Raw genomic sequence first — 12,924 nt, forward strand, 5'->3', positions numbered from 1 at the left:
ATTAACAAGTAGAAGTTCTCAGAAAAATAATTAAAGTAGGAATTTAAGATAAATTCACACTGTAAAAACATAAAATCTTTCCAGGAAATTTTGATCTAATTTCCAGTGCAAATATCTTAGTGCACTTGAAATAAAACAAAACTTACTTAGAAGTGACTTTTCACCAAGATATAGTAGTTTGAGTCAATAAATTCCTTAATTTTGATGAAAAAGTTCTAGTTCCACTGGGAGATTATTTCACTCATAACATGAGAAAATATCTTGGTATAAATGAATTTATCTGCCAATGGAACAAGTATTTTTCCCCCACAATATTAAGGAATTATTGACTTAAAACAAGCTCCTATTTCTTGCTGAAAAGTTATTTGTAAGTTAGTTTTGTCTAATTTCAAATTTGAAACTAGGCCAGAAAAACTTGGTAAAATTGGGTCTTTGAAGTTATATTTATTATATTATATTTAGTATAGTTAAATTTAGTTATATTTATTATGTTTCTGTTTTTAAAAAAATGTTAACATGCGGTCCCCCAAATTAAAGATTGTATTTGTATGAAAATTTAGACAGCCGCAGTAAGAGCTGAATTTATCTTAAGAAGACATTTGACTCCTTTTTTCTCATCCAGCTAACTGAATGGTGTGCTGTTGCTGTCAACTACGCCTTGCATAAATCTCATTGAAAAATTGCTCTGTGCAAAAGCATCCAATCATTTCTAAGTGAGTCTTTACAAGAATGATGGCCTTGGAAATAAAGCTTGAAGAAATTTAAGACTTTTTCCACAGGACGCTGTCTTGATGACTTCTGCATGCCATCATTTTTTCTTAATCACCAATTAGCTGTTGATCTGCATGAAATGCTCTTCTGAAACTGTTTACGGCTCCCTGGACTATACAGAGCGGCAACAAGGCAACAAGCTGCGGCAACGAGCTGCGGCCTGGAGCTGCGGCGCTGAACAGAGTAACAGTAAGGCGAGGAATCGTGGTATCAGGTGAACACATGAAAGAGGGGAGGTCGCTGGATTTAAGGCTTTTTGTCTTTGGGCGTTCAAAGGAGACAGCTGTCGACTGCACAGGGCCTGGCTCTATTCATGTGGGAGGGACCGCAGACAGAGAGCACGCCAACATACACACACACACACATATACTTCAAAGGAAGGTGTGTGTGTGTGTGTGTGTGTGTAAGTGTGAATACAAGCCATCTCCCCACTGATTGTTGCTGTTATTATCATCATTTAACAATATGCTCGCTTTTATTCATGTGACCATAACTGTATGTTTATTCTCAAGATCTCTGTGGTATCTCTAGGGCTTTCATCGTATACGCACATAACAATAATCCCTCTGTCTGACCTGCAGCGCTTTGCAAAAGTATTCGCACCGCTTGAACTTTCTTTCATTCTGTCACGTTGCGACAGCAGACGTCAACGTCTTGTGCTGGGATTTTATGTGAAAGTCCAACATGAAGTAGAGCAAAAATTCACACATGGAAGAAAAACGACACGTTGGTGTTTAACATTTTTTATGAATAACATTTTTTTTAAAAATATGGGGCGTGCATTTGCATTCAACTCCCCTTGCAAAATCCCAGCAGCTGTTCCATTAAAGCCTCAGAGGTTCCTCGTTAGTGACCAAACAGCATCATGACGACCAGGACACAGGTCAGGGAGAAAGTTTAAAGTGGAGTTAGGTTATAAAATAATCCACAAACAGCTTACGTAGGAGAATCTGTGGTCATATTTACTCCTGCACTTCACATATCTGGCCCTTATTGAAGAGGAAGAAGGAATCCATTGTTCACGTCTTTAGAAATCAATACAGCCTGTGTGTATGACTAAACACACAGGCAAAGCTAGTCAAATCAAGTCACGTTTATTTGTACAGCACATTTCAGCAACAAGGCAGTTCAAAGTGCTATACCCCATGAAAACATCATACAGTCACCAATTACGAAACAAGAAATAAACATTACATTTTGTCAAATGTTATCATCATCAAAAGCAAATATCAGCCGCATTGGCAGATAGAGAAAACCTGTAGCGTCTGCATATAAACACATGCAACAGATTTTAAGATTCTTATTTGAAAAGACAAAAAAATAAAAAATAAAAAAATAAAAACAATACGGATTGTGCTTGTAACGTGTCAACATATGAAAATATAATAAAGTATGAAAACTTTTACAAGGCACTGCCATGATAACCATTTTAATATCCCCTTAGGGTACAAACCTCTTCTGCATTTAAAACAACCGTCTGGAAATTCCCATGTTTGCTGCCTTTCTGTGTGCAGACTGTCTGAACGCACTGACCCGGGTCAAAGTTGAAAAATTACAAGCAGTTGGTCATTTTGGTAACAGATTACTATCATTTGCTTATTTTGTCAAACCAGATGAGAACATTTTTGAGGGAGGACCATTACTCACGCCTTCTGTTGGTGTCTGAAAGATGTTTTCTGACTTTGAGAGGCATTTTAATTATGTTTTTGATCCAATTTAGTCTTCCGTACGTTAAAAAGCATTTAATGATGTCATCTGGTGTTTGTCACCCAGGAGTTGTGTTATTTTGAGATCCACAAAAGAAATTTAAAAAAATCTAGTTATCTGCAAAATTTCTGAAGGTTTTTACAAGTTTTTTCTTTGGACTTTGGTTTCTTTCTTGTCTATTTGCTGTTCAGGACCAGAGTATTTTCAGGAGTTTAAGAAGATCTACCTCAAATTGAACTTTTTAAGGCAAGTCAAGTAAAGTTTATTTGCATTGCACAATTCAAGAACAAAGGCAGGTCAAATTGCTTTGCACCAGATGCTGCTCACTTGGTAAAACTAATGTTTTCAGCCCACATTTAACAATAGATGTTCACAGTAAAACACATGCACTGCACTAAACCTTAGTGTCCAAAGATGAATTTTTCACAAATTGTAAAAATATTGACCAAGTTTAACTCAAAATGTAACCTTAAACATTTTGTGGAGTATTTTGGCTTTGAGGGTGTGAACTTGGAAGAGATAAAGAAATCGGTGACTGTCCGTCCTGTTTTGGACTTTCTTTTTCTTTTTTTCAATATTTAAGGCAAGAATCGTGTTTGTTGCAAAAAAAAAGAAAAAACACAGAAATCTTGAACATGTTGAGCATAAATGTTGAATTTTATTTGAATGAAGACGCTGCTGGTGGCTGGATGCTGATCTGTTCTTTTAACTAAGGTGGTGATGCCTCTAGTTTTCAGAAGGTGTCACCAATACTGAGGTGGCACACCAAAACGAAAAGTCAAAAAAACGACATTCTGTAAAGAACAAGGAAATGAACAGAGAAATTTAATCAAACGACAACTAGAAACCCAAGCCCTGCTCTATTAAAACTGATAATCCTATATGCTCAATGTTGTTAAAAAGGAATAACGTAACACAAGTGGTGGATGCTCTTTAGCTAAATACAAAATTGTACGAAGGATCTGGATGCGCCACTGACAAAAGCATCTGGTCAGTAATTCCACATCATTTGATTGATATATGCAAAACAAAGTGAGGCAAGCCATTACTTTTGAAGCCTCCATTTTGCCATGTGAACAAACATTTCCTTTTACCTAAAATGATTTTTTTTCCCTCTTCCTGTTGGCTGCTCTGATTCTTCCCGGCGACTTCAGTCTTCAGTTGACATTTGCATAGGAGGCAAATCAGTCAGGCTGCATGAAAGGAGAGCTGTGGCAACAGAGCAAAACATGGATATTCCTAAAATTAGGAAGTCATGGCAACAAGAGGTGACTTTCATAATACTTGCAGGGCACTCTAATATTTAAATAGTTATCTGAAGATGCATCATGGTGTTTGAATGTGGAAATGTTTGAAGTAATAGAATAAATTCAACTAAAACTTTTTTTGTCATTCACTTTTTTTTAAGTATATAACAATTAATTTTGTAGCACAAAAGCAATATCAAGTCTAAAACTGCACGTCAGCATGATGTAACCCTTGTATTTATAATCCATGTTTTCTGGAGCACAGAACATAATGAAAACGCATAAATCTTGAATAATGAGGAAACACGACGCACCATCTCCTGAAAGCATCCCTGATATTTTCCTATGCAAATAACTTTGCATTCGCTGGGATGCAGCTGTATCAGCTGCAGGAGACAAGGCTGCTTTGTCACGCCCCTTCCTTCCTGATTTTGTTTGTTTTGTTGTTGTTGTTGTTTTTTCATATTAACCCCCAGATGCAAAACTTCATTTTTGACAAAACCTTTTGTTCACTAAAGTAAAAGGATAATCCAGAGGAATCATCAAACTCATCATAATCAGCAAAAAAAAAAAAAAAGGAGCAATTACTTGCAATGAGGTGAGGAAATGTGAGTCATGGTAAAAAAGCATTGTAAAGCTTTAATCCAACTAAAACCAAACGTTTGAGCAGAACTTTTTGAAACAAACATTTCATTTTGGGATGAGAGCGGCTTGAGGTGAAAGTAGATTTTGCTGAGCTTTGGCTACCAGGGTTACCAAGATGCACCTTTTATGTTTGTATTATGAAAAGGCTTCATTTGAAAGTAAAACCAACAGTGATTATTTCTTCTCCGAATATTTAAAATATGTTTTAAACCTCAACTAAGTGAGAGTAGTTGCTCATAATGTAGAACAAACATAATATGTTTTCCTTCTTGTGATTTAGATGGGAACATATTTCATGCACATTTATCGGTTTGGGGATAAATGATTTTTTTCATAGTTACTTGTAAACACAACATTAATTTTGGCCCTTCGTCCAAAAATCTTCCTGCATCCAGCACCTTTTCACCAGATGTGATTGTCAGAGAGCAGATGAGCCTCAACTCCCACATCATTTAATATTCAACACACTAAGACACCTAAAGCCTCCTCTAAACAATTAGGTTTTCACGCTTAATCACTTTGCCAAGCAGCTTTGTGAATCCACTTGTTAATACATTCATTGTGGCACAATAGGGAAGCAAAGTGTAACTGGTGAAATACCTAAAGCTTCTCCATGCTGTTCAGATTTTCCCTCATCCGAACCTTCTGACTACCTCATTATGTTTTAAGAAATTTGGAGTGTCAAACGTGCTCAGTGAAGCTTTATTAAAATACTTTGAGAAAAAAAAAGAGACGTTCATGACGAAGAATGTGAAGCAACTCATACTGTTGCTTATTTAAAATGAATTTGTTGTTAGCAGAAAACAAAAAATGATCGAGCACAAACAAAACAAATGGCAGGTAAGACGTGGTGAGTTTTAGTTGATGTGCCTCCCCCCTCCACCCCAAATAAAACCCTTCCCTGGGCCTCATCGGACTCAGGGCCGGCTTTGGGTATGCAGTATTCTCCAGCGAAGCAACACGTGGCATCTGGGTGTCATCGGGCTGTAATTACCCAGCTTCCCATGTAGTTTACCCATCTGCTGCGGCGGCTCCCTCCACATATGGGCCGTATGCTGCTATAGGACGAGTAATGATCACCTTCTTAACAAATCTGCTGTGAGCCAAGACGACAGCAGGTCTCAAAAACAATGCAGGCCGGCTGGGGGTCTGCGGACGGGGGGGGGAAGAGGGTGGGAAGATATGGTGGTTAAGCAGGAACCGAAAGGTGCGGTCAGTTTGACGGGAGGTGAACGAGGGTCACACTCTGACTGTTCAGGTCGCTTTGTGGATGAGAGTGTGAATTTTTATTGGGTTTTTTTTCTGAAACTGGAAGGTAAAAACATGTCACAGCTACAAAGATAAATGTGTGTAGAGTTTAAAGCACACACACACACACACACACACACGCACACACACACATACACACACACCTCAGCTAAGGTACCAAGAGGGTTGAGTCTTACTTGGCGGATATTGCATCAGAATCAGCCTGGGGAAGAGAAGCAACAAGCAGCAAAACAAGGCGATTGCAGGGCGCCTCCCGATCTGAACGTGCGAATCAACACAACCTTTACGTTGCTGTGCAGTTGTCCAGTAGGATTCAAACTCAGTTTAAAGACTAAATGAGGATATAGCTGGACCAGCATGACAGAGGTCATGCTCCAGGCAGTGTGTTTGTGGACATTTTATGACCCGTTCCCAGAACTGGTCTATCGTTATCATTGACTCTTCAGGTTTCACATCAGCTGTCCTGGGGTGGATTTGTGTGTTTGTGTGCGGGGAGACTCTCCTGCAGGGAACAATTTTAGGTTTGTTGATGAAACGTGGTGAAACGGGGGTCGTCTGAGGCGCAGATGCTTTGTAACCAAACGTTGCTCCTCTTCAGGTGACTTTAGAAAGATGTTCTGGGTTTTTTTGTGAGACAAGTTAGTCTCTTCTATGGACAATAGATTTGAATGTTATTGCTTCAGGTCAAAGAAAATTACATTTAGTTAACCAAGAAGAACAGGTAAATATGTGTCAGTGTGTTTGCTTTAAACTATCACATGAATCCAATGATAAACATGTTTAAGTGATTTTTAAACACAACAAAAATAATTTCAACTTACTTTACAACAAAAGTGTTTATGTTAGGTGGATTTAATTCAGTTCAGACCATTGTGATTTTATTTGATGCAGTCTAAAATTCAACACCAATACAGTCAGATTAAACAAATAACATAAAACCTATCAACAAGGCATATTTAATAAAAATAAATAAATAAAGGCTAATGTAGAATTTAAGTTGAGCTTAAATGATTCGGTAAAAAGGGTCAAATTAAAAATTCTGCTAAAACTTAACTTAAAATGATGTCATGGCTGGAGTCCAGGGTTGGGCAACACGGACTTAGAATTTTATCATGTCATAAAAAAATTTTTGACTATAAAAATTAAACAATATGATAAATGCTCACCACCTCTGCAGGCTATAAGAACATTGCGTAAAACTAACCAGCCTTGCAAAGCATCACTAAGGTAAATACTAATTACACTTTTTAAGCAACACTAAACTGTCAGGTTATGATTGCAGAGATTCAATGCTCTTTAAAGTCAAAAAACTTAAAAAATGAAGAAATCATGGACATAAATTCACCTTATTTACGCTCACATTGAGTTGAGGTGCTTCAGACTTTTGCAGTGAAGCTTATTGCCGAGGAGGAGCAGAAACGGTAACTGAACAAAGAAAAATTATTCACGTCTCGTCTTCAGGGATTTAGCACTATTATCCCTGGATGACAGCAGAGGAGGACTGTGCTTTCCTCTTGTTTGCTCTCGCCCTGCCTTTACAAAAAATTAACCCTGTAGCCCCCGAACGTGCGATCTCATTGACCATAAGATACTGATGTGAAGAGGAAGCACACCTCGAAGCATTAACAGAGCGAAGTGTCAGCCAAAAGGCAGCTGATAAGAAACCTCTAGACAGGCTTCATGATGAAAGGTCAATGCAGGCTGAGAAATGAAAGGGCAACGCCATAAAATCATGTTATAGAGCTTTGAAACCTATAAATACTGAAAGTGTGAAACATAAATCAGAATTTGTCCTTCCTTTGTTTCCAAAGCAGATCAGAAAATAAAAATTAAAATTAAAAAAAACCTTTTCAGCCATGCCTCTGGAAATAAAACAGGAGGTTGGCATCATATGGATGATGATGATGATGATGATGATGATGATGATGATGATGATGATGATGATGATGATGATGACGATATGTTTCTGGATATTATCTGATCGATTTTAACAAGAATGTTCCTGAAAGGTGTGTAGCTACTTGGTGCAACCAAAACATCACATAATTGTGTCAGCATCAGTACTTTCCTGATGTACCAAGACTGTGAGAGAAGAAGATTAATTAAATAAGCAAAGAAAATCAGTGCAAACAAAAAAATTTAAAACAAATATATACTTTAAAAAAAAGATAATCTGCTATTCTAAGAGAATCACACTGAAATGCCACCAAGTACGGTGAAGAAATGGGCATCCAGGAGCTGAACTTGTTCAGCCTCCTCCGTCTCCTCAGGAGAAAATAACAGATTCCTTCACCAAGTGGTTTTGTTTCTTCTTCTACAGATCTGACTCATTTTTCGGCTGCGTGCATAACGCCACCAGAGCCAGACTTTACAGAGGGGAACAGATTTTTTTTTTTATTATTGATGATGTGTTTTTGTGTTTTTTAATGAATGCATGTGGTGCAGACTTCATTTAGACTCATTCATAGGCTCATACCAGGTGAGTTGTAATAATATTTTGAGATTTGTATGAATATAAACAATACAAAAAAATTGTAAAATGATGACATTACAGAAGTTTTGTTTTAGGAACATAGAGTTACACGCCGAGGAATGTATGTATAAAACCACCTATTGATGTTCTGTAACTTTGCCACCTTCCTAAAGTCATTTTTTGCAAAAGCGATTTCATGTTTTAGCTACCTTCCTTACATGAGCTTTGTAAAGCTTGACAATCGCCTAGGTAACAGTCTGCTTCCCTACACAACAGCAACAACCCCTGGCAACTAAATAATGCAGCAACGCATCAGCAAATCTACAGCAACTGTTTGGCTGCTGGTGATGAGCTTGTTGTTGTTTGTATTGGGACGGAGACGCAGTCGACTCAGCGCGACCTGTTGATGGGACAACATGCATTTAGTGACAGTGCAAACACCGGGTTTCATCCGGCGGAGACAGAACCCAAAGCTGCCGACAGTTCCACACATCTTGGTTTCCATGAAAACATCTAGAAATGTTTCTCCTCACATTTTAAATTCATTGTTGCTTCAAAGACTGGAATTGGGTCGCTCAAACCGCCATAAAAAAATTAAAAAAAAAGACAACAACAAGTCAGACATGGGTCACGTATGGGCAGGAAAATTATATTTTGTTGTATTTGTCTGCTGTCCGAATATAGCAATAGATGTGTGAGCTTTCAGATCAACATGGTAAATTGAGTGATAGGTGCAGAAAACACTCTGCCAGGACAGTAAAATCCTGACAAAGAGGTAGAAACTGTGAGCTGACACAAGCTGAATGTTTTTACACAATTTAAAAAACACCATTCATCCCATTATACATACAATATCATGAGGGCCACATCATGAACAATACACATACGTGTGCAATTTTCTTGCTACTCCAAACTGCATTTCATTCCTTCGCCTTTGGACACACAAATTATATGAGACAAAATGAAAATGTATGAATTTTCATTTTAAACTTCATTGGAAATCATTGTGGAGCTCATTCAGTTTGTGAATACATTAAGAGTTAGTTAAAAAAAAAAAAAAAAGAAGTCAAAAATCAAAGTATTTTTGCATAATTCTTTGTCAGAAAATATATGCTTCATCTATGCCATCCAGAGTAAGTGACTGCTTGCTTGTGTTGTGCTAAGACCCAAATCTGTTTTTCCCCACCAAGTCCAAATTTGGAATAATTTAGTCTTTAGTGCGTCTCTTATTAAAGTAGTGAAACTAGAACAACGTCCTGTCTTCCTAAATGGCTGTAATTATCGTCTGTCACCATCTGTTGTATTTTCTTTCTTAACATAATTTTATGCAAGGTTAATTATCCATGTTGTTGTGCTGTGGGAGGACAGAGGAGAAGCTGCTGTGTTTCCTGTGTCATCTACCTGGAATTTGCTGTTCCTGAAAAAAAAGAAAAAAAAAAAATCTGTGGTTGTTGAAAGCTGCTATGCTTGTTTTCTTTTTGTAACAGTTCCAGCTAAAGCTACAGGAGCAGCAAATGAGAGGCTGAGGAGCAAACTGACAGTTCCACTATTAACAGCAAACTTAAATGAATCAAATCCACAGTTTTATCCTGATATGCATTTTCAGTAAACAATCCAGAGAATCTGAAGACTTTCCAGGAGCAACACAGAGACCTTCAGAGGTCAATGAGGACGTTTAGAAAAAAAGAAAAGAAAAAAAAAACCCTGACTGTAGCTTAACCTGTTCTGTCACAGCACCACCACAACAGCTCTGACTGGAGTCCTGGCCAACCTGCCGAGAACCGAACAACTGGAATGGGAGGAAGCGTTGACGGGTAACCTTAGAAATCCCTAATGTGACTTTTCCCCATCATTACCAAAATAAATGAATGAATTAATATACTTTATTAATCCCCAAAGAGAAATTCACAACTTTCAGTACAACCCGCCCAAACGTTTAGACCGGTCACTGAGACTGCATCCCCTCACCCAGAGGGGAGGCAAAGTAATATGGTAATTAAAATAATTGAAAAAATTGAACTTTTAAGGATGACGTATTTAGTCAACCAATGACACAGAAACACAGCTTTGTTAAAAAGACAACTTTGCTTTCCATCTAAACTGGAAATGTGTGCAATTAAAAAATAAAAGAAGAAGCCATCCACACAAAATGATCTATTAATGTTTTAAAGTGGTCAAGAAGTTTTGCACATTGGTAAATTACCGAAATTTTACATTTTACACATTTGTTTCAGTTCAATTTTGATGCGATCTATTTTAGCCCGTTGTTTTAAAAACTGATTAATTATTATAATTATTATTATAGGTTATTTTGTTAATCCAGCCCAATGTTACATAGGAACTGACCCAGGGTGGGCTTAGCAAAAACAAAACTGGGTCACGGGTTTAACCTGGACTGCTTGGTTAGGTTTTCAACGCCCCCAAATGTTTAGGATAGTAAAGTGGATTCAACACCCATTGCCTTGAGAGATTAAGAAAATAATACATCAGTTTTTTATGCTTTTTTTTTAACTCTTTCAGTGGAGAGACATGGGACACACACTGTACAGCAAGAGTCCTTCACAGGGCGAACAACCATGTTCACATAAAAGCACATAAGCTAACGGTCAGAGGAAGCCGGTGTACCTAGAGAGACAACACACAGGAAGGCCAATGCCAGTGTTTGAGCTTAAAAACCTTGAAACCTCACTAAAGTTTGGTCGGGTCATTGCTTAGTTCAAAATGGTAGCCTGTGGAGATAAAGACAAACCTTTCTCAAGAAGTGAGTCAGGTAAACAGAAACGTTTCAAGGAGCTGATTTATTCAGCTGTGATTCAGAAAACCGACATGTAAACTTTTGTCTGCTGGTCTCTCTATCGCACTGGTTCTGTCGCCTGTAGGGAATCTGACTGAGGGTGCCAAAGACTTGTTAAATAAATAACAACCCTCTGAGACACATCTATCTAAAACAGGAGCTTAAACAAAAGCTAGGCTTGTGTTGTTGTTTTTTTTCAGTTCTGTTCTAGCCTGGAACCACCTAATGAAATGATTTCCTCTTCTTGTATTTCTATTCATGCAGGTGAATTTTCCCGTAAGGGAACAGGAACGTCTGACCAAACACCCCTAACAGGCAGCAAGGCTTAAAAAGCTAAATATCTGCCAAAATAAAAAATAAAAAAATCACAACCAAATGGAGAAATTGTGTCCACAATCAACCAAATGAGCTACTTTTAAAGAGGTACTTGTTTGGACCTTTTAGCAACATCCTTCAACACAAAAACATAAATTACTTTATAATTCATACAGCTGTGAGTCAGGATCTAAAAGTCACTCAGAGATGTGTTTCTACAAAAACCAGTGTGGAGATTTAAAAATCATCAAAATGTGAGCATCAATCAGCACAAACCTGTTTACAGACACAGGTAGACAATTCAGCATCTTCGTTTTTCACAGCTTTTAATGTAAAAGCTGTTATTTAACAACTTTAAGTTCTCGTTTTTTCATTGTAATTATGCGAATGCTGTTGTAGAACCACACTTTCACCTTGCATGGTGGAGTGATAAAGAGTTTGATCCCCAATATATTTAGTCTGTTTTTGCTTTTTTGTCGCACTGAGATGTTTCAAATCATGATTTCAATATTTAAAGGGTGGCAGGGAGGGAGCTAATTGGCCCACAATCTAATAAGTAATTGTGCCAGATTCAACAATCATCAAAGTGATTGGTGGCAACATCTGCATAATCAGGTCTGGGGTTGGCTTGTGAAACAGTACTCAGTTCTCTAAATAATTGTCATTAATAATGAGGGTTGGTTTGGATAGACTCTTAAGAAATGAAATCATAATTTGGAAACTGTTTTTTGGTTTCACTCAAGTTATCTTTATCTGTTATTGAAATTTATTTAATGACCTAAAACCTTCAAGTACGAAAAACAAAATAAATCAATACATATTTAAGGGGACAAATACTATTTTACAGTACTGCACTCTGGACCGTAACTTTCAGGCCTCAAGATTTATAATGAATTGCAGTTTGACATAACTGCTTTATTTACAGTCAAAAAAGATGTAAAATGTTAAAACGGAGGAAACGGTGTGTAGCTTTTCGCTCTGTGAATGTTTTGTTGATGGGAGATAAACGCAGGGTTGTCAGGTTGAAGCTCACGTCATAATATGGCTTCAGTTCTGTAAACAAGTGCGCCCTCTGTAGGAGACAACATGTCCCTCTCGTCGTTTAATTTAGAGATTTTTTTTATAAACAACACAGAGAGCTGATTGTTAATAACAACAATAATTTTAAAAAAACATTGTGAATGTATGAACAAATGTAAAATGTGATAAGCTAATTAAGGAGAGTGTAGATTGTTGCTTCGTTATTTAGATCCACACAACAGGAAGTCTCAGTTCACACTTAGTATTTTTATCCACCACTAGGTGGAGCTCTCCCCTACTGTTTTTCTCCTGAGTTCACAAGTGAACTAAATAACTTTTGAAATCAGAAAACATTCTAATGTAAAAAAAAAAGAAGAAGAAGAAGAAGAAGAAAAAGTTAAAATCATAAAGAACACAAAATGGCATTAGGGAGCCAGTGTCAATCATTACCTCCACATATAATAAGCAACATGATCATTTATAAATAAATATGAAGTTGTTAGAAAGATTTCAAAGATGTTAAGCAATATTTCAGGTGGAACAGGGTCAGGTCAAACCATATTTCCATCATGGGAGAAGAAGTGGAGGATGGCTGAGGAATATGAACATCTCAGTGTTTGCCTGGACAGCAGACTGGACTGGAGATGCAACAGTGAAGCCGTCTATGAGAAGAGACGGAGCAG

The sequence above is a fragment of the Poecilia formosa genome, unplaced genomic scaffold, assembly GCF_000485575.1.
Source record: "Poecilia formosa unplaced genomic scaffold, Poecilia_formosa-5.1.2 Scaffold255, whole genome shotgun sequence".
Taxonomy (NCBI): Eukaryota; Metazoa; Chordata; class Actinopteri; order Cyprinodontiformes; family Poeciliidae; genus Poecilia; species Poecilia formosa.